We start from the raw sequence: 19,009 nt of genomic DNA on the forward strand, positions 1-19,009 counted from the left end.
ACAAACATAAGTCTATCATCAATCATTTATATACCAAACATTTAAAATCTGAATCATTTCAATGTCAATAGAGATTTATAAAAAAACGAATTTGTTTATTTGATATGATTCGAAAGAAGATGTTTCGTATAGGTCATTAGCAACAAGTAACAATGTGTCAATCTTTATGAAAACCTGGATATAATATTCATAGAAATTATTAATATAAAAACAAGAAAGAAAAATATTAAAACACATTATGTCATCAAATGAACTGAAAACGGAACGAAACTGAGGGAGTGGATTGAGCAAGATTATCACGTTATTCTTGCATTAGCCGCAGTGTGAATTTCACAATAGGCTAAAGGTCATAATCGGTAAATGTATCGTGAAGACGACTTTTCTGGTTTCCAAATATCTGAGACCGTTTCAACAGGTCTTATGTATGGTAAACCACCAATAAGTCCTCACCCATTTTTTGGAATTCGTGATTTTGAACGTCACACTGGTAAAGTGTCGACTTAAACTGTTCATCCACATTTTCTTCGTGCAGTCACGAAAGAAGAATGATTTTGAGCAAATTCGAAAAACAAATTTCAGTACAAAATTCCATTTTCTATAACAACAAAAAATAAATCATTTCATAAGTTATGAAATAGCGAATTGAAATTAATCTGAAAATGCATGACTTTTACAAAAATCGAATACTTCGGACTATTCTCGATAAGAATCTGACACTATTGATACTTATTTCTCATTACAACCAAGACAAGTATATTGCATTCAATTTTAAATGCAAAAATGAAATGTGGAAGAATGTTGCTGAAGCAAGTAGCGCAAACTAACAACAATGTGTAATCTAGGTTATAGTTAACCCAAAATAGCTTGGTACACTGCACCAGTGCCACTGTCTTCACTACATATTAATAATTCGTTCCTGTCTACGTTGTAGTATACAGCTCATGGTGTGATCCAATTACCAGGTTTGTCAAATAGGATCCTACTCTTCTTTCCATTTTGTATTATGATAGAAAGATTATTAGTTTAAACATATTTATTAATAGTGGATTGGGAAACAAGTTTTGCAACTTATATTAATCCCTTCCCACTTTGCGGGTGCAGGTGCTGCCTTGTAGCGGCACTAGCCTACTCTTTTTCGAAATTTACAAGGCTGTCTTTAACGTGCAAGAGATATGGCTCTCTCTTAACACGGGTCAGCCATTTATCGTCCCCTTCCGACGGACTATCATCGTTTCCTCAAGACCATACTCGCAAATGGTGTCAAGGGAGAGCCGAAAATTGAGTTTCTGAAATTTTCATCCCGAATCGCTCAGACTTAAGCAGTGTATAGTGTTCTTATGTTCGTTTGTGTAGTATATTCTATCCTTTGACGTAGCAATGTTGCATAAGTGTTCAGTATCCAATGGCACCGTGTTTAAGATTTTTCTTGAAAGGTCTAACACAATTATTCCTATTGTTCTCACCATAATATAAAGTTCCTAGGCATTTTTTTTCGAGGGTTATCGTTTATGCATGTGTGTTTCTCATATTTATAATTTCTTTTTTGTCGTTAAATGCAAAGGTAACAGCAATACGATTATCATCTATCAATGTTAGATTAAAGGGAGTGCCTGAACATGGAATATAGCTGACGAAGTAACTTCGCTCGTTGTATTCTATAATTATTTGCGATCGAAAACAGTTTGCTATCAAAATGTGACCATTAGATAGCATCAAGCATCCAGACACGCCTGACTCAACATCTGGTCTCAAAAATCTTACATTTTGTTGAAGCTGTAAAGCCATCACTTGATTTGTACTTCCTGTCGGTAAACATATTTGCCTTTGAGCTTGATCGAGTTTTACATCTTTGAATTCTTACTCAGAGTTTCTTTATTCAATTGATATTACTCCAAGCTGGTCGACACAGTTGAGTAACGACGTAAAAGTAGAGTCGATTTCTATTGTGATTTCAAATTACTTACTACTGTTAATTATGGCTTTGATAAATCGTATTTCATCGGACACAGTTTTGTCGATTTCAAGCGTTGCAAGGAAGACTTGCACATCAGAAGCCATTTCTGTTAACGTCTCAATTTCTCTCTTTAGCTGACTAAGTTTTATATCTGCTAAATTACGCTTATCCAGAGCTTCCTCGTATGCCAATCGACAAAAGAAACTTTTGGTCTTTAGATTTGAATATGTTTTTGTTGCAGAAGATCGAGATGCTTATTAAGCTTTTTTCGTGTTTCCAGAATATTTTGCCTGATGACTCTTTCGTTTTCTTCGAATCCTTTTCCAGTCGACTCTTGACTTTTGATACATTTTTCGACGTTTATTAACGCCGCATTAATTGTATTTTCTATGTCTTCAAGGGCAGTTGACTGTTTAACATTGACTGCAGCTTTGTCTAAGGACATGAGCTGAGAGCAACTTTTATGCTGATCAACACAGTCAAGGCAGATAGGTTTATCGTGTTCTAAACTGTATAGACCGTATCTTTTTCTATGTCCCCACGCATGTTTTGTTTATAGAGACGTCTTTTATTTTTTGATAATCTGAAACAGATATTAGCGTATGGTTTCTGGACATCTTAGTAGATCTATGAACTTTTTCACAGTCATCGCAGAATCCTTCTTCACAATTAGTACACCATTTTTTGACATGTTTAAAGTTGTCTTCATATCCACAAGGACCACATAGAATTTTAGATGACATTGTCCGGAATACAATATTGATAAAAAAATGACAATTTGTTGTTCATATGTAAATGTACGTTAACCTAAGGTTGGTAAAGTATAGAATATTTATTAATACATCTTGTAGTGATCAAGAAGTTTTCGTAGGGTTGAATTTTTACACTGTTCACGACAAATTTGTTTGAATGATTACAGGCTTTTACTACAAACTTGAACATATTTATTATTAGAAAAATTGGACGTTCAAACCAATACTTTCTAAAGGACGATATGTGTAAATATTGTTTAATTAACTCTGTCGCCTACAAAGCAACATGTTCATATGATGAAATCATAATCTTTCAGTCAGTTTAATTGAAGTCTGGAGCTGGCATGTCAGTTAACTGCTAGTAGTCTGTTGTTATTTATGTATTATTGTCATTTTGTTTATTTTCTTTGGTTACATCTTCTGACATCAGACTCGGACTTCTCTTGAACTGAATTTTAATGTGCGTATTGTTATGCGTTTACTTTTCTACATTGGTTAGAGGTATAGGGGGAGGGTTGAGATCTCACAAACATGTTTAACCCCGCCGCATTTTTGCGCCTGTCCCAAGTCAGGAGCCTCTGGCCTTTGTTAGTCTTGTATTATTTTAATTTTAGTTTCTTGTGTACAATTTGGAAATTAGTATGGCGTTCATTATCACTGGACTAGTATATAATTGTTTAAGGGCCAGCTGAAGGACGCCTCCGGGTGCGGGAATTTCTCGCTACATTGAAGACCTGTTGGTGACCCTCTGCTGTTGTTTTTTATTTGGTCGGGTTGTTGTCTCTTTGACACATTCCCCATTTCCATTCTCAATTTTATATGTTGTTCCCGAGGGTATCACCAGCCCAGTACATCGGTGTTGACATGAATATCAATAATGTGGTCATTTTTTTTTATACATTTCCTGTTAACAAAAGTTTTAATTTTTCGAAAAACTAAGGATTTTCTTATTCCAGGCATAGATTTCCTTAGCCGTATTTGGCACAACTTTTTGGAATTTTGGATCCTCAATGCTCTTCAACTTTGTAATTGTTTGGCTTTATAAATATTTTGATATGAGCGTCACTGATGAGTCTTATATAGACGAAACGCACGTCTGGCGTACTAAATTATAATCCTGGTACCTTTGATAACTATTTACATCACTGGGTCGATGCCACTGCTGGTGGACGTTTCGTCCCCGAGGGTATCACCAGCCCAGTACGCAACACTTCGGTGTTGACATGAATATCAATAATGTGGTCATTTTTTTTCATAACTTTCCTGTTAACAAAAGTTTAAATTTTTCGAAAAACTAAGGATTTTTTTATTCCAGGCATAGACTTCCTTAGCCGTATTTGGCACAACTTTTTGGAATTTTGGATCCTCAATGCTCTTCAACTTTGTAATTGTTTGGCTTTATAAATATTTTGATATGAGCGTCACTGATGAGTCTTATATAGACGAAACGCGCGTCTGGCGTACTAAATTATAATCCTGGTACCTTTGATAACTATTGTTGTCATGTCCCGTTAACTTACTATGAAGACAAAATTTGATTAAGGGCGTGGTGACAATTATAAAATTATGAAGGAAGTATTTTTTATTCTATTTTCTTCTTATATTTCCAACACCTGTTCCCCTTATGCCTAATTGCTGGTGTTGTGCTTCTAACTCTCGATATCTTCTTCTTGACGGTGCATTTATTAGCTTTTGAGCTTGATCGAGTTTTACATCCCTGAATTCTAACTCCGAATTTCTTTCTACAACTGATATCATACCAAAAGAATCGACACAGTCAAGTAAGGATGTGATAGTACCCTCTATTTCAATTTTGATTTAATAATACTTAGTACTATAAATAATGCCTTTGATAGTTTTTATTTCCTCGCAAAGAGTTTTGTTGATTTCACGCGTTCCAAGGAAGACTTGTACATCTGAAGCCATTTGTTTCATAGTCATCATTTCTTCTTTTAATTGACTTAGCTTTTGATCTGCTAAATTCAACTCGTGAATTGCTTTAGTGTGTTCCGATTTACAGTTCAAAGTTTTCATCGAAAGATCTTGAATCAACTTTTGCTCCAAGGCATCTAGATGTTTGTTTAGTTTTTCTCGTATTTCCTGAATATTTTTCTTTATCAGTCTTTCTTGTTTGTCAAGTTCGTAACCAATCGTTTTTAGATTTTTGTTAAATTTGCCGACATTTTGTAATGCTCCATTTATGGTATCTTCTAAATCTGCAAGGGCAGTTGACTGTTTAGCATTTGCTGCAGCTGCATCTAATGACACTAGTTGTGAGCAACTTTTGTGCTGATCAACACAGTCAAGGCAGAGAGGTTTGTCGTGTTCGGAACAGTAAAGATCGTATCTCTTTCCATGTTCTACGCATGTTTGGCTTATAGCAACGTCTTTAATTTTTTGATAATCTGAAACAGATATCAGTGTATGATTTCTGGACATTTTAGTAGATCTATGAACCTTTTCACAGTCCTCGCAAAATCCTTCATCACAATTAGTACACCATTTTTTGGCATGTTTAATGTTGTCTTCATATCCACAAGGACCACATAGAATTTTGGTTGACATAGTCCTGAATAAAATATTTATAAAAAAACTATCATAATTTTGTTCATTTGTAAATTAACATAGGTAAGTTAATGATAGATTATTAGTTTATAGGCTTTCTCGCAAAGATAAAAAAAAAAAAAAGTACTATCCCTCCTTAATAATTGGTAATATGATTTCTGTTCATGTTCACAGCAGGAACAAACCCTCTGCGCCATCGTTTGTCGTTCATATATCATACGGACTAAATTAACAGTGTTGTCTACCTTGCACATGAGATCACTTCCAGTTTTTGGTGGGGTTCACATTGCTTAGTCTTTTGTTTTCTATGTTGTGTCGTGTGTACTATTTTTTTTTGTCATGGCGTTGTCAATTTATTTTTGATTTGACTCTAACTGTTCCTCTGGTATCTTTCGTCCCTCTTTTTAAAACAACATCTGTTCCAATAGAGTTACGAGGAACAACAACCGAATCGATAATACACATGTTTTTGTAGTCGAGTGGTTTTCTTGGCTTTAGTTAACACAAATAAAACGCTCCTCAAGTTTTGGATTCTGTTTATTATGTTAACGAAAAGGTTGTAAACAAAATACCCTGTAATTAAATATAAAATTATAACCAATGGTTCAAGAATAATAACATGAGTACAATATGAACTGAATGAATTTCCAATTAAAATAAATAATACAATTTGTAAATCTTTCTCTCATTTTGTTATTCTAACAAAATATCAATGTAATCTAATTGAATTAAGTCGCTTATTGATTTTACAAACTATTCAATTATTATAATGTCTTAAAAATATAATTACATGCAAAATAGATTCTACACGAAACAAACTAAATAGCTAATGTTAAGCAAAAGCAAAGCAATTAAAAATAAGCATAATCAAGCAAAATAATAAGCATTCATAGCAAAACATATAAAACCCAACTCAATGCTTACCTCACACTTAGATGCAAAGGTCAAAAACAATATCCCCTAATGGGATGGAATCAACAGAACATAATAGTAACTCCTGAATATAAAATAAGGAATATAACTATTGTGCCACGAAAATGCACAATTACACTAATACACATTTTGTACATGAAACTTGACTTTTAGTTTATATTTACTAGTTTAATGAAAAATACTACTCAGATAGTTTATATTAATATCTTATGGTTTTAAATATTAACTCATAAACTTTTTTAATACTTTTTATAGTTTTTAACCATTTAATCAATTTAGCTGTATTATCCGTCAGTCAATCAATCACTCATTTCATATACACTAGAATTATTAATTAAATGCCAATTAAAAATATGTGAGTAATCATAAATACCTAAATGAATAATATGGTGACAAAGTAACATAGTGGCTGAGTATAAAGACTCAAATGTACATCAGAATAAGAATTAGTGTGAATAGTTCAAAATGTCTGCCTTCATGCTGAGTAAAACCAAAAGAATACTTTTAAAGAACAAAGAGATTTCCCTCCACACATATACATGTGATTTAACTGACCAATGAGAATAAACAAAGTGACCAATACTGACCATCAATACAATGAATAGGCATTTAAAGGGTTCACATACCAGAACTCAGGTCATCACCTTAATTAGCATATTAAGATAAACAAAACAGCATGCTTTTTTCTTTTATTATTGAAATAAGATTCTATTCTGTAAATAAGTAAACAAATCCAATAAATATGTTCCAATGGATATTTTATTATACAGAAAACCATAACATCATATGGATCAAAGTACAATTTTGAAAGTTAAAACTATATACATACAAACCATTTAAATTTCACCCTTCCACATACTCCCCCCAGCTGGAAAATGACGTTGTCATTTCATGTATGAGTATGTGAAGACGACTTCAGTATGTCTAAGATGGTCTTTGCTGCCTCAGACTGTAATCCTTCTATAAATCCTCTATCTGACAGTGACGTGATGTATTGCACCTTCTTTTCCCAATCTGATAACGGTGTTCTCTGTGCAGATTTGGTCATATCAAAATCTCCAGATCTAAATCGGAGGGGGCATTCCGTTCTCTGGTGGAACGACGTAGCTGAATTGGTTCATTATCCTCCTCTGTATCAGTGTCCTGAGCTGTTTTTTCATCAGGCGGTTACTCCTGAACAGTCTCATTGTTCGAAGCGCTTCCTTCTTTTACAAGCTCAACATCATCTGGAATACCAATAGTACCCACAGATGACTGGGCGTCCACTTTTGTTTCGCTCGTAACCCAAATATCTTCATCAGCATTACTACGTATGTTCTGTTCAGTGATGGATGAATCACTAACCATACCAGTTCTAGTGATGATTCTTAAGTCCCATTCTGACTCTTCGGCCGATTCTTGTTTGGAGTCAGGTTGGGTTGTTCCCAGTTCTTCTGTCCTCTTGGCAGGTCTCTTTCTTGGTTTTGGTTTGGGGATAGGTGACGGTTCTGGTGTATCGCTTAGAAAACCAATTAGTCCAGCTGATTCGTGCATTTTTTCAAAAGAATTGTGGGTTTGATGATAAAAGCATGAAACTTTGCACAATGGTAGATCTATATATGGTTGTCAATTTAAGCTATGGACCCACCCTGAAAAATCCAATATGGCGGCCATTTTCAAGATGGCTGCCAATCAGTCAAAATATCAGTTACCAGTTTTAAATTACAGCAAATAATATTCAAATCTAATATTTTTAAAGCATAACAAATGTGATTCAACGTTTAAAGTAAGTCGTGGCGGTATTTAAAACTTTAAAAATAAAATTAAATGACGGACATTTCAAAATGGCCGCCAAAAATGTAAAAAAATAATTTATCTAAAATTAACTAAAACATGGCTCTGTTGATATTAATTTCATTCTTCGAATTGCTATTTGCAGTTGATACTACGTTCTAAGGATTGTGTTTCCATAATACATGGCTTGCACGATATTTTAATCAAATATCCTTTAAATGGGAACATTCGAACGTTTTCATGACGCCTTTATGATTTGTTTGACTGTGTACCATCTAAATCATAAATTATGATTTTAAATAAAGGCGAAGTGGTATGATTGCTTATGAGACAAATCTCAACAAGAGACCAAATGTCACAAAAAATAACAGTTATAAGTCACCAGACGGCCTTCAATTATGAGTAAAGCCCATACCACATGTTCTACCTCTCCTTGTCCAAGTCATAGAACATGTATTTTTTTCCAAAAGAAAATTTGTCAATGCTGTGTGATTTGATCCTTATTATTTCATATCTGTGTTGTCTACAAATAAGTTTGTAAAGCAGTAGTATCCATCATACAGAAATGGCAAACCTGATTTCATTTCAAACTTTCACGTTTGGTGAAATATAAGATAACAGAATTAAAAAGATGTTGGTATATCTTACATATACCAACATATTTCTAATTTGATTATACTGGATATGACTCATCAAACTATTTAACCAATAACACCTGCTGACCCTCCTTGAACACCTTAGATCATCTCCTAGTTTTATGAGAGGGTTCATGTTGCTCATGGTGTCTTCCTCGTCTTCTTTAGCATTTAAACAATAATATATATATTTTCACAGCAGTTTTAAAAATGTGTGCCTGCAAGTATAACTCATTTAGTCTTTGCACAACTCTTCACCACATTTGAAAAAGAAATGTACATAAAATCATAATCCTCCCACATTTTTATCTACCGCTAGAGTATCTTTCAGCCTAATTTTATGAGCTCATGCAAAATGCTGATACCTTTGTGATAAGTATTCAATAGGGTATATATCCATTTCTGTAAAAGACTTCCTATGTATGTGCTGTATTTGTGCGGTATTATTAATAACATTCAACACGATAGCCCGGTCTTCTTATTTTAAAAGTGTTTAATTATATTCATTGCTTGATCTACATATACCATTTTCAAATCACGTTTACAACACTAGAACTGTATAGTTAATGGTATATCACATACTATAGCACACATGTACTATGATAAATGGGATAAAAATGCTAAGAACCACATAATAAGCAGCATAATAACACCTTTATACATTAGAAGGGACCTTATTTTAATCTTCTAACATACAAATATCTACTTCAATCATTAATGTTACAAATCAGTAGAGGTTACGTGGACTCAATTTATCTTAATTAATTCTTTCTTTGACTGTAACATAGTTTAACACTGTCTCGTTCCTCAGTGAAAATCATTTTAGGATCTTTGTATCAGAATGAGAAGAAAACATGCTATAACTTCATGGATATATCTTGTTCATGATGCATGAGAGCCTGTGAAAAGAATCTGCTGTTCACGAAAAATTATGTTCAATAACATCTCTCTTACCAATCAAGTAAGCTTCTCAATAATGCCATTACTATAAATATATATATCTAAAGAAAAATGTTCACCATGTTCCACTGTTCCAATTTGACATCAGCACTAACAAAGGAAGATTGATCACAATTAATAATTGATACATGTCAAGGAAAACAATTGACACATTACTGGATTGTACTTAGAGAATGTCGATTTGTAGTGACAGAATTGACCTCTTACTGAAACATTGTTCAATGCGGATGGCCATTTGTCTTGTAGGCTTTAATGCGTGGAATGATGTTAAGACATACTTAATATTTTCATTGTCATCTGCTTCAACCGATCTTTGTTATCATTTTGTTGACTTGTGTATATATACCATGTACAGAGAGAGTTGCACAATTGACTATTTTACCAAATTAGTATACATGTTTTTTTCTGGCCAGACAATTGACAGAGTGCTATCCATATAAAAACAGTTTTACTAGATATAAGTATGAAACGCATAGTTATATTTGGTTAGTGCTAGGATAATTCTAAGTCTATACTAATATTTCTTGTTAATATGTCATAGCAATAGTACAATCACTTGTGCTGGCACCTTATATATTGGTCAAAGTATCAGAGAATATAAGAGAAATACAAACATTTCGAACCATTTGGTTAAGACGAATTATTCAAGTTCGATAGAAAAAAATGCTGAAATAAGGCAATGTTTGTCCTACGTGTGTGAAACAATTTCCTAGCTGTAGTTGTTGGCAACTATGTCCATGGCTGGTGTTGTAAAAACACCAGAATTCGAGACAGGTTACACATATTAGATATTGAATAGATGGAATCTTCTAGTTCAGTAACTTTAGATAAATGAATAATTGGATCAAACTAATACATAAACGACATCATGACTACATCATGTCTTTGTGAACTATCTGTATGTGCAGCTTATTCATGTATCGTAGTCATACAAATATGTTGTAGTTGCCCTGTTTAATTGCATCAACAAAATAATATTTGACTAGATCAAGTAACTGCATTGCTAATGGCATGCTCTGAGGTCATGCCAAGCATCATATAACTTCAATTATGTTAAGATTATTACTATGTCCTCTTCCACCTAATCAAAAAGGAGATGTTTGAGTCGAGAAGTTTTCATTCTAGTTTAGATATTTGAAAAACGCCAGTATCTACACGTCATTCCTGTTGTAGCTACATTTCTGGAAGTAGGGTATCACAGTTACGATTTTCTATATTTTCTCCGCAAATCTTTTAATGTTCAATGAGAGAGTCAATGTTGCTTTGCTTAAGTATAACATGTATAAAAATGTGGCATGTAGCAAAGGACACTTAGTGATACTGATGGTACGCCATTTTGAAATCTAAACTTTGTACATAGACATTATTGTACCAATGATCCAGGACTACTCACATCCCAAATTTCAACATGTATAAGTGATATTTGCTGATTTTGATTTTTTATGGCGGCAATCTTGAAAAAAAACCCGCCATATTTAAATTGCAAGATGTATCCATAGTCTATACTTTTTGAAACACCTCTCACTACTGTCACGCCAAAATTGGACATGAAACTGACCTTATATAAGTTATATATGCAGATTTTGATATTTTATGGCGGCCATCTTGTAAAAAGCCGCCATATTGAAATTGCAAGATGTATTCATAGTCTATACTTTTTGAAACACCTCTCACTACTGTCACGCCAAAATTGGACATGAAACTGACCTTATATAAGTTATATATGCAGATTTTGATATTTTATGGCGGCCATCTTGAAAAAAGCCGCCATATTGAAATTACAAGGTGGGTCCATAGCTAATACGTTATGAAATACCTAGAACTACTACCATGCCAAATTTGGTGCTTTTATCATCAAACCCACAATTTTTTCACCAATCAGCCGGACTAAATAGGTAGCAACAGGTTACGGTGGAGCGTCCTTGTACGTCCCTCTCCATTTTCCTTCCTTACCATGAAAACAGGGATATCTTAATTCTGTTGACTTAGTACCGTGTACGCGTCTTGTTCCCATCTGTCTGCCAACTTGTGTTTTTCCTCAAAACTAACAATCTATACCAATATCCTATCACCTACCTTTACTGTTCCTCCTCTTACCCTGTTGTCATAATGGCTCTTTTGTTGATCTCTGGCCTTATTTGCAGATGTAGTTGCTAGTTCATGTGCCTGTGTAATTCTGTCCTTCAGATCTTTTATATACTTTGTAGTTATCTCTTGTTGATTTTCTCTCAATCCTAGAGCTGCATCTATCGGTAACCTAGGGTTACGTCCAAACATCAGCATGTAAGGTGACTGTCCTGTACTCTCATGTCTGGTGGAGTTGTATGCGAAAACCAATGGACTAACATGACTCTTCAAGTTAATCTTCTTGCTGGTGTCTAGTGATCCAAGCATGTCACACAGCGTCCGGTTGAAACGCCCACATTGTCCATTTCCCATATGATGATAACTAGTAGTTCTTGACTTGGACATTCCTGTGATGGCACATAGTTCCTTAATGATGGTACTTTCAAAATTTGCCCCCTGTTCTGAATGAATTCTATCTGGTATTCCATAATGTAAGATGAAATTACTGTAAAACGCTTCCGCAACTGTTTTAGCAAGCTGATCCCTGGTTGGAATTGCCATGGCAAATCTATAGAAATGATCCGTGATGACTAAAAGATGTTGATAGACTCCCTTAGATGGTTCAAGGGTTAGGAAGTCCATGCACACTAACTCCAATGGTGATGTCGTTGATATACTTACCAATGGTGCACGTTGGTTGGTAGGTGACTTCCTACGGACACATCTTCCACATTCTTCTATCCATGTCTGTATATCTTGGTGCATTCCGGGCCAGTAAAACCTATCCTTGACCAGTGACGTTGTTCGGTCTCTCCCAGGATGTCCCATGTCATTATGTATGGCTTCCAAAACAGTTGATACATGTTCTAGTGGTAAAACTACATGTAGTTGGCATCTTTCCTCTTCATCTCAATAGTCACCCGATGAAGAACTCCGTCATAAATTTTCAGATGGTTAAACTGCTTTAAGTGCGGATTTGGTCCAACGTCTTTTCTGGTAGACTTTGTGTTTCCTCTGACATACTCCACAATACGTTGTATATCAGGATCCTGTTCTTGAACTTTCCTCCAGTCAACAATATTACCAATTCCACTGCCTCTTAAATCCAGATCTTTGAGTTCGGCATCTGATGTTAAAGTAAGACTGTCGATATAAGATTCCGGCATAGCTACATTACATATGGCTTGGATTGAATCACTGGTGATGGGTAACCGACTGAGTGCGTCTGCATCTGCGTTACTTTTTCCAGGTCTGTACTTGATATCAAATGTAAAAGCTGCCAATCCTGCTAGCCAACGGTGTCCTGTGGCGTCTAACTTTTACAATACATAAGTGACTGGGTTGTTGTCCGTGTATACTGTGAAATCTTGTCCATAAAGGTAGTCTCTAAACTTGTCACATACTGCCCATTTCAATGCCAGATATTCTTTTTTGTGTGGTGGATAATTGCGTTCAGCCTTGTTGAGTCCTCTACTGGCATAACTGATGACTCGTTTCATTCCCTGCTGTTCTTGGTAAAGAACTGCTCCTAAAGCATCTCCAGAGGCATCAGTATGAAGCTCATATGGTACTGAACCATAACCAAGGATTGGTGCACTTACTAGGTGGTCTTTCAGTTTCTGGAATGCCTGTTGGTGTTGATCATACCATATCCACTCTCTAGATGACTTGGATTTGGGCTTCTTCTTCTTGTTTGGTGCTGGAATCAAATCGGTCAAAGGTCTGCTAACATTACTGAAACTCTGTATGAAGCGTCTGTAATAAGCCACAAATCCCAAAAATCTCCTGACGTCCTCTGGGCTAGTTGGTGTTGGCCAGTTCACTACCTTCTCTGTCTTCTGTTGGTCTATCTCCACTCCTTCTTCTGACACTTTGTGTCCAACATACTTAACCTTGCGTTTGAAGAACTCGCACTTGCTGGGTGAAAGCTTCAGATTAACCTCTCTTATCCTCTCGAATACCAGGTGTAAATTCTGCAAGTGCTCTTCATACGTCCTACCATAAATGATTGTAATCTGCAAGGCAATCCTCCATCAGTCTCTAGTATGTTGCTGGAGAGTTCGTAAGTCCAAAAGGCATCCTGTTAAACTTGAAAAGCCAAGCGGTCCCACGGAGAATGCAGTACGCTCCTTATGGTCTTCCAAAATCTCCACCTGATGGTAACCGGACTTCATATCGACGACAGAGAAGAATTTACTGCCTTCACAGCAATCTAATAGCTCTTCTATCCTTGGGAGTGCGTAGATATCATGTTTACTCTGCTTATTTAACTGTTTGTAATCCACATACATTCTTAGCTGTCTATTCTTCTTCCTAACAATGACAATGGCTGATGCGAATGGTGAACGTGATGGTCTAATAACTCCCATGTCCAAAAGTTGTCTTAAATGAGATCTAACTTCGTCATACATGGACACGGTGGAATTCTTCTATATCGGTGTTTAAATGGAGTTTCATCAAGCAGATTTATTCGATGTTTAACTCTGTTGGTGTGTCCTAAATCATTATCGCCTCTTCTAAAAATATCCGTGTATCTCAATATGAGTTGTTTCCCTTCCTCTAGTTGTTCATTTGTGAGGTCGCTCTGGGTTATATCAACTTCTTCAAGTAACTTCATATCCGTTTCCTTTGTATCGGTTGGTTGTGCTTCAATATTAACTAGTTGAACTATATCTACTATCAGGTACTACTAGCATTAGTTAGAATATTAGATAAATCTAACTGTAAGTGTTCCATTTTCTTTATACTGATAATTCCTAAAAGTTGGTTCTGTGTCAATTTCTTTGTAATCTTCCGCCAAAATGGTCGATTGAATAATATATGGTGTTGTTTTGTACGGTATCTCTTTGTCATAATAGCCAGAAACTTCAGTGGTGGTATTTGGAAGAAGAGTTATTCTTTTACACGTTCTTATTACAGCTACTCTGTTTTTGTTCTTACTTAACTCCTTTTCCCTCATTGCTAGACATCTTAAGGTCATATACCATGGCGTTGTTAAAGCGGCATTCTGCAAGTATCTTGCTTCATGTTCCTCCTTCAGGTAAAACATCATGGTGTCTAATATGTTAATTCCAATTAAAGCTGGAACATGTTGGCTACATCTACTATCAGGTACTACTAGCATTACATGTTGATTAGTGGTGTTGGTATTTCCCGGTATCTTTATATCAACCTCTATATATCCTGTATACGGCAGCTGAGATCTTCCAGCACATTCAACTCCCAAGATGCTATCTAAATTTTTCAATAATACTGTGGGTGATAAATGTTCTGTATAAAATGATTCTGCAATAGTCGATACGGTTGACTCTGTATCCAATAATGCTGGTATTTTCTTTCCATTCAAAAAATATTATTGTCTCTGTAGGTGTTCCAAATAATCCAGATGGTGTCTTCACAATGTTATTACTTACCTTGGGACCTGATGTTCTTCTGTTCAAGCCTAATGCTGGCCCACTTGTAGGCATGGGCTTCTTGGAGTTTAAATCCTGCCTTGTATGGTCTAGTCTTACACGGCATCCTATCTGTATGTGCCCTTCTTGACCACAACGTCTACACAGTATTGGGTTCTGCTGATAAGTACCTCCTTGCTGATAATTTTGCTGCTGTTGTCCTTGTTGGTTGTTATACCATTGACCACCTCTACATCGACCTCTATTGTTGCCTCTATTTCCTCTAAAGTTGTTTCATCTATAATACTGTTGTTGAGGTTGCTGCTGTAGTTGCTCTTGCGGTTGTTGTTGTTGCTGTCTCAATTCTGTAAACTGATGTGTTAATTGCTGTACCATTCCCTTCAACTCTTCATAATCATGTGTGTTTTCCTTGATAGTAGTAGTTGCTGCTTTGGCTGTATTAGATTTTGTCTTTTTTGGTTGATGATCTTTCTCTAATTGACGCAATGCTACTCGTAGTTGGTTAAAATCTTTAATGGTGTCATACTTGTATCCACTTATATCCTTAAGTTCTTGTCGTAAACCTGTCCCTAACATGGCGTGTAACATGGAATTCATCTCTTGGTGACTGACAATGCCTGTTCTAAGTCCTTTACCTAGTATATCCTGTAATTTATTACTTCAGGTGGTAACGTCTTCATCCTCTCGCTGCCTTGCGCTATAAAATTCTGCGAGTAGTTGTTCCTTGTTGTCTATGGTTCCATATACACTATCTAATACTTCCATTATTTGTTCAATAGGTTTCTCCATTCCCTGATGCATAACTAATCTAGCCGCTGATCCTGTAAGTGATCGTCGAATTCCTTTTGCTGTTTGCTATAAGATGGGTTCATGAGCATCATCCTAACATCATAACGCCAGATGTCATATTGAAGATCTCCTTTGTTGTCTCCACCTGAAAAGCATCGAACTTTCGGCGGCTGAGAAAATACTATTGTTGATTTTTCTTGTATTGGTTTCTCCTCTGATTTCAACTTTGGAACTGTTTCTTTTGATGGTAGTGTCAATCTCATCTTACTTGGTTTCTTTTCCTGCTCAGATAATTTCTCTGCGTTGAAATTACTTACCCATTCATTCAGTTCTTTAGCGTTACTGCCTTTGGGTTTGAGACCCATAGTTTCAAATGTATCAAACATCATCTTGAATTGTAATAAGTCTTTCAATGTAGGACTGGCTGGTAGTCCTGGGCTGGTTGGTTTCGTAGGTGACATGCCTTCACTAGCCATGATAATGTCTTATACCAAATATCAAATATGTACAAATAATCAAATGATAAACAAGTCTAAAAATAAAATACAACTATGTATGAACTGAATAATCAGCCCTGAATACTTACCTCTAAATCTATAACTTTAATAAATTAAAGTCTGCAACACGATAACTGATATAATCTGACTAAATGGTCTACGCTCGCAATATCCACGTAAGTAACAAGTACTGAATCTAGTAAAACGTAAAAAAAATTTATAGACTGGACCCTAACTTCACTCAATGTAACCTGTCCCTAGCCTTCGCACAAAAAGAAAACAACTAACTGAACCTGAAGATGTATAAATATCAGCTGAAATCCAAAGTGTCAATCAGGTATGCAGGGTATGTAAGGTATTAGGTGATAATGATGTTAGTATAAGGATACATGCAAGTGTACGGTTTCATTCAACTTTCAAACCAGTCGAGTCGTTTTATATCAATTATTAAGTTATTTAATGTTTAACTTCTCAAATAAACATTTATAAACTTTTAAATACGCAAATCAAATTTTAAACTCTGATTTAAAATAAAGTTTAAATAATTTAACCTTTTAAATTATTATTATTTAAATCATGTACACGTATACACTCAAGAGACAACAATAACAAAAGTAATCATAAATCATCACAACATATAAACATACATAAAACAACACAATATTCAATATACTACAATACAACGTACAACATGTATATAATACACTATGTCTACCAAGTAACAACAAACAACACACACAATATATATATAAACACCAATATAGCACTATATTCAATGCGGTATAAGTGTAAATGTTTGTGAGTATGTGTGTATATGTGTACGCAAGTTCAATGTGTATCGGTGAAACTAAATCGAACTAATCCTGTTTACATAAATAAAATTCAGTAAACTAAACTAAGTCTCAGTTGGGTATCTTACCCTATATATCGCAATGTCTCAACTACATATACCCATCAATCATCATGTCAATGTGTAAAATTATTTTGAAAAAAAAATGTATGCAAATCACAAAGTGTGTAAAAAAATTATAAATCAAAACTGTACTATGTAAACAAACACTTTTTTTTATTTACATTGGTTATGTGTACTTCCAGTTCCGATCGACGATGACCTTCACCTTCGGTGTGTCTGTGGGTGGGGTCGGGTATGTAGGGGGTGATACTTATATACAAACTTTATCCGAGACTAAGTTTACAAGTTTCACAAAACATGATAAAGAATCACAAAATTTCAATCAAATGTCTATACTCAACACGATATACTATAATCTAAACGTTGTTCAAGTAATAACGATGTGTCTTACTTGTTTAACAAACTAAAAACACTTTTTCTAATGTACAAAATTTTGCAAGTCTAAATCGCTAATGTTTTCTCAAAATTTCTATGTTATTTTACATCAATATCCACCACAACTTCAACATGTTCAAGCGGTGTTGCACAAACATATAAGTAGATAAATGTAATAAATAAAATATAAATGCAAACCTTTACAATGAATATATAAGTCAATTGCAAGCAGTCAATCTCTGTAGAAAACACGTTTTTCCTTTCACCGGATGTTGATGTAGATTTCGGTCGAGTGCACTGCTAAAAGATGTGTGCTGATCCCGGGCTAGTTTCGAATATTTCCGATAATCACAATAACCACGTTGGGCGCCATTTGTAGTCGAGTGGTTTTCTTGGCTTTTGTTAACACAAATAAAGATCAAGTTTTGGATTCTGTTTATTATGTTAACGAAAAGGTTGTAAACAAAAGACCCTGTAATTAAATATAAACTTATAACCAATGGTTCAAGAATAATAACATGAGTACAATATGAACTCAATGAATTTCCAATTAAAATAAATAATACAATTTCTTAACCTTTCTCTTATTTTGTTATTCTAACAAAATATCAATGTAATCTAATTGAATTAAGTCGCTTATTGATTTTACAAACTATTCAATTTTTATAATGTCTTAAAAATATAATTACATGCAAAACTAGATTCTACACGAAACAAACTAAATAGCTAATGTTAAGCAAAAGCAAAGCAATTAAAAATAAGCATAAGCAAGCAAAATAATAAGCATTGATAGCAAAACATATAAAACCCAACTCAATGCTTACCTCACACTTAGGTGCAAAGGTAAAAAACAATTTCCCCTAATGGGATGGAATCAACAGTACATGATAGTAACTCCTGAATATAAAATAAGGAATATAACTATTGTGCCACAAAAATGCACAATTACACTAATACACATTTTGTACATGAAACTTGACATTTAGTTTATATTTACTAGTTTAATGAAAAATACTACTCAGATAGTTTATATTAATATCTTATGGTTTTAAATATTAACTCATAAACGTTTTTAATACTTTTTATAGTTTTTAACCATTTTATCAATTTAGCTGTATTATCCGTCAGTCAATCAATCACTCATTTCAAATACACTAGAATTATTCATTAAATGACAATTGAATATATGTGAGTAATCATAAATACCTAAATGAATAATATGGTGACAAAGTAACACAGTGGCTGAGTATAAAGACTCAAATGGACATCAGAATAAGAATTAGTGTGAATAGTTCAAAATGTCTGCCTTCATGCTGAGTAAAACCAAAAGAATACTTTTAAAGAACAAAGAGATTTCCCTCCACACATATACATGTGATTTAA

At 34.6% G+C, this 19,009-nt stretch overlaps 1 long non-coding RNA gene across 1 annotated transcript; it reads right to left on the reverse strand.

The window, feature by feature from the left end:
- Positions 1-4,319: 4,319 nt before the first annotated feature.
- On the reverse strand, positions 4,320-18,036 carry LOC143083464 (uncharacterized). The gene is made up of 3 exons (XR_012980717.1): positions 17,825-18,036; positions 6,196-6,268; positions 4,320-5,275 (listed from the first exon to the last, which is right to left on the reverse strand). It is a non-coding gene; the product is annotated as an uncharacterized LOC143083464 (long non-coding RNA).
- Between the last annotated feature and the right edge of the window lie 973 nt (positions 18,037-19,009).

Source organism: Mytilus galloprovincialis, chromosome 7 (genome assembly GCF_965363235.1).
Source record: "Mytilus galloprovincialis chromosome 7, xbMytGall1.hap1.1, whole genome shotgun sequence".
Lineage (NCBI taxonomy): Eukaryota > Metazoa > Mollusca > Bivalvia > Mytilida > Mytilidae > Mytilus > Mytilus galloprovincialis.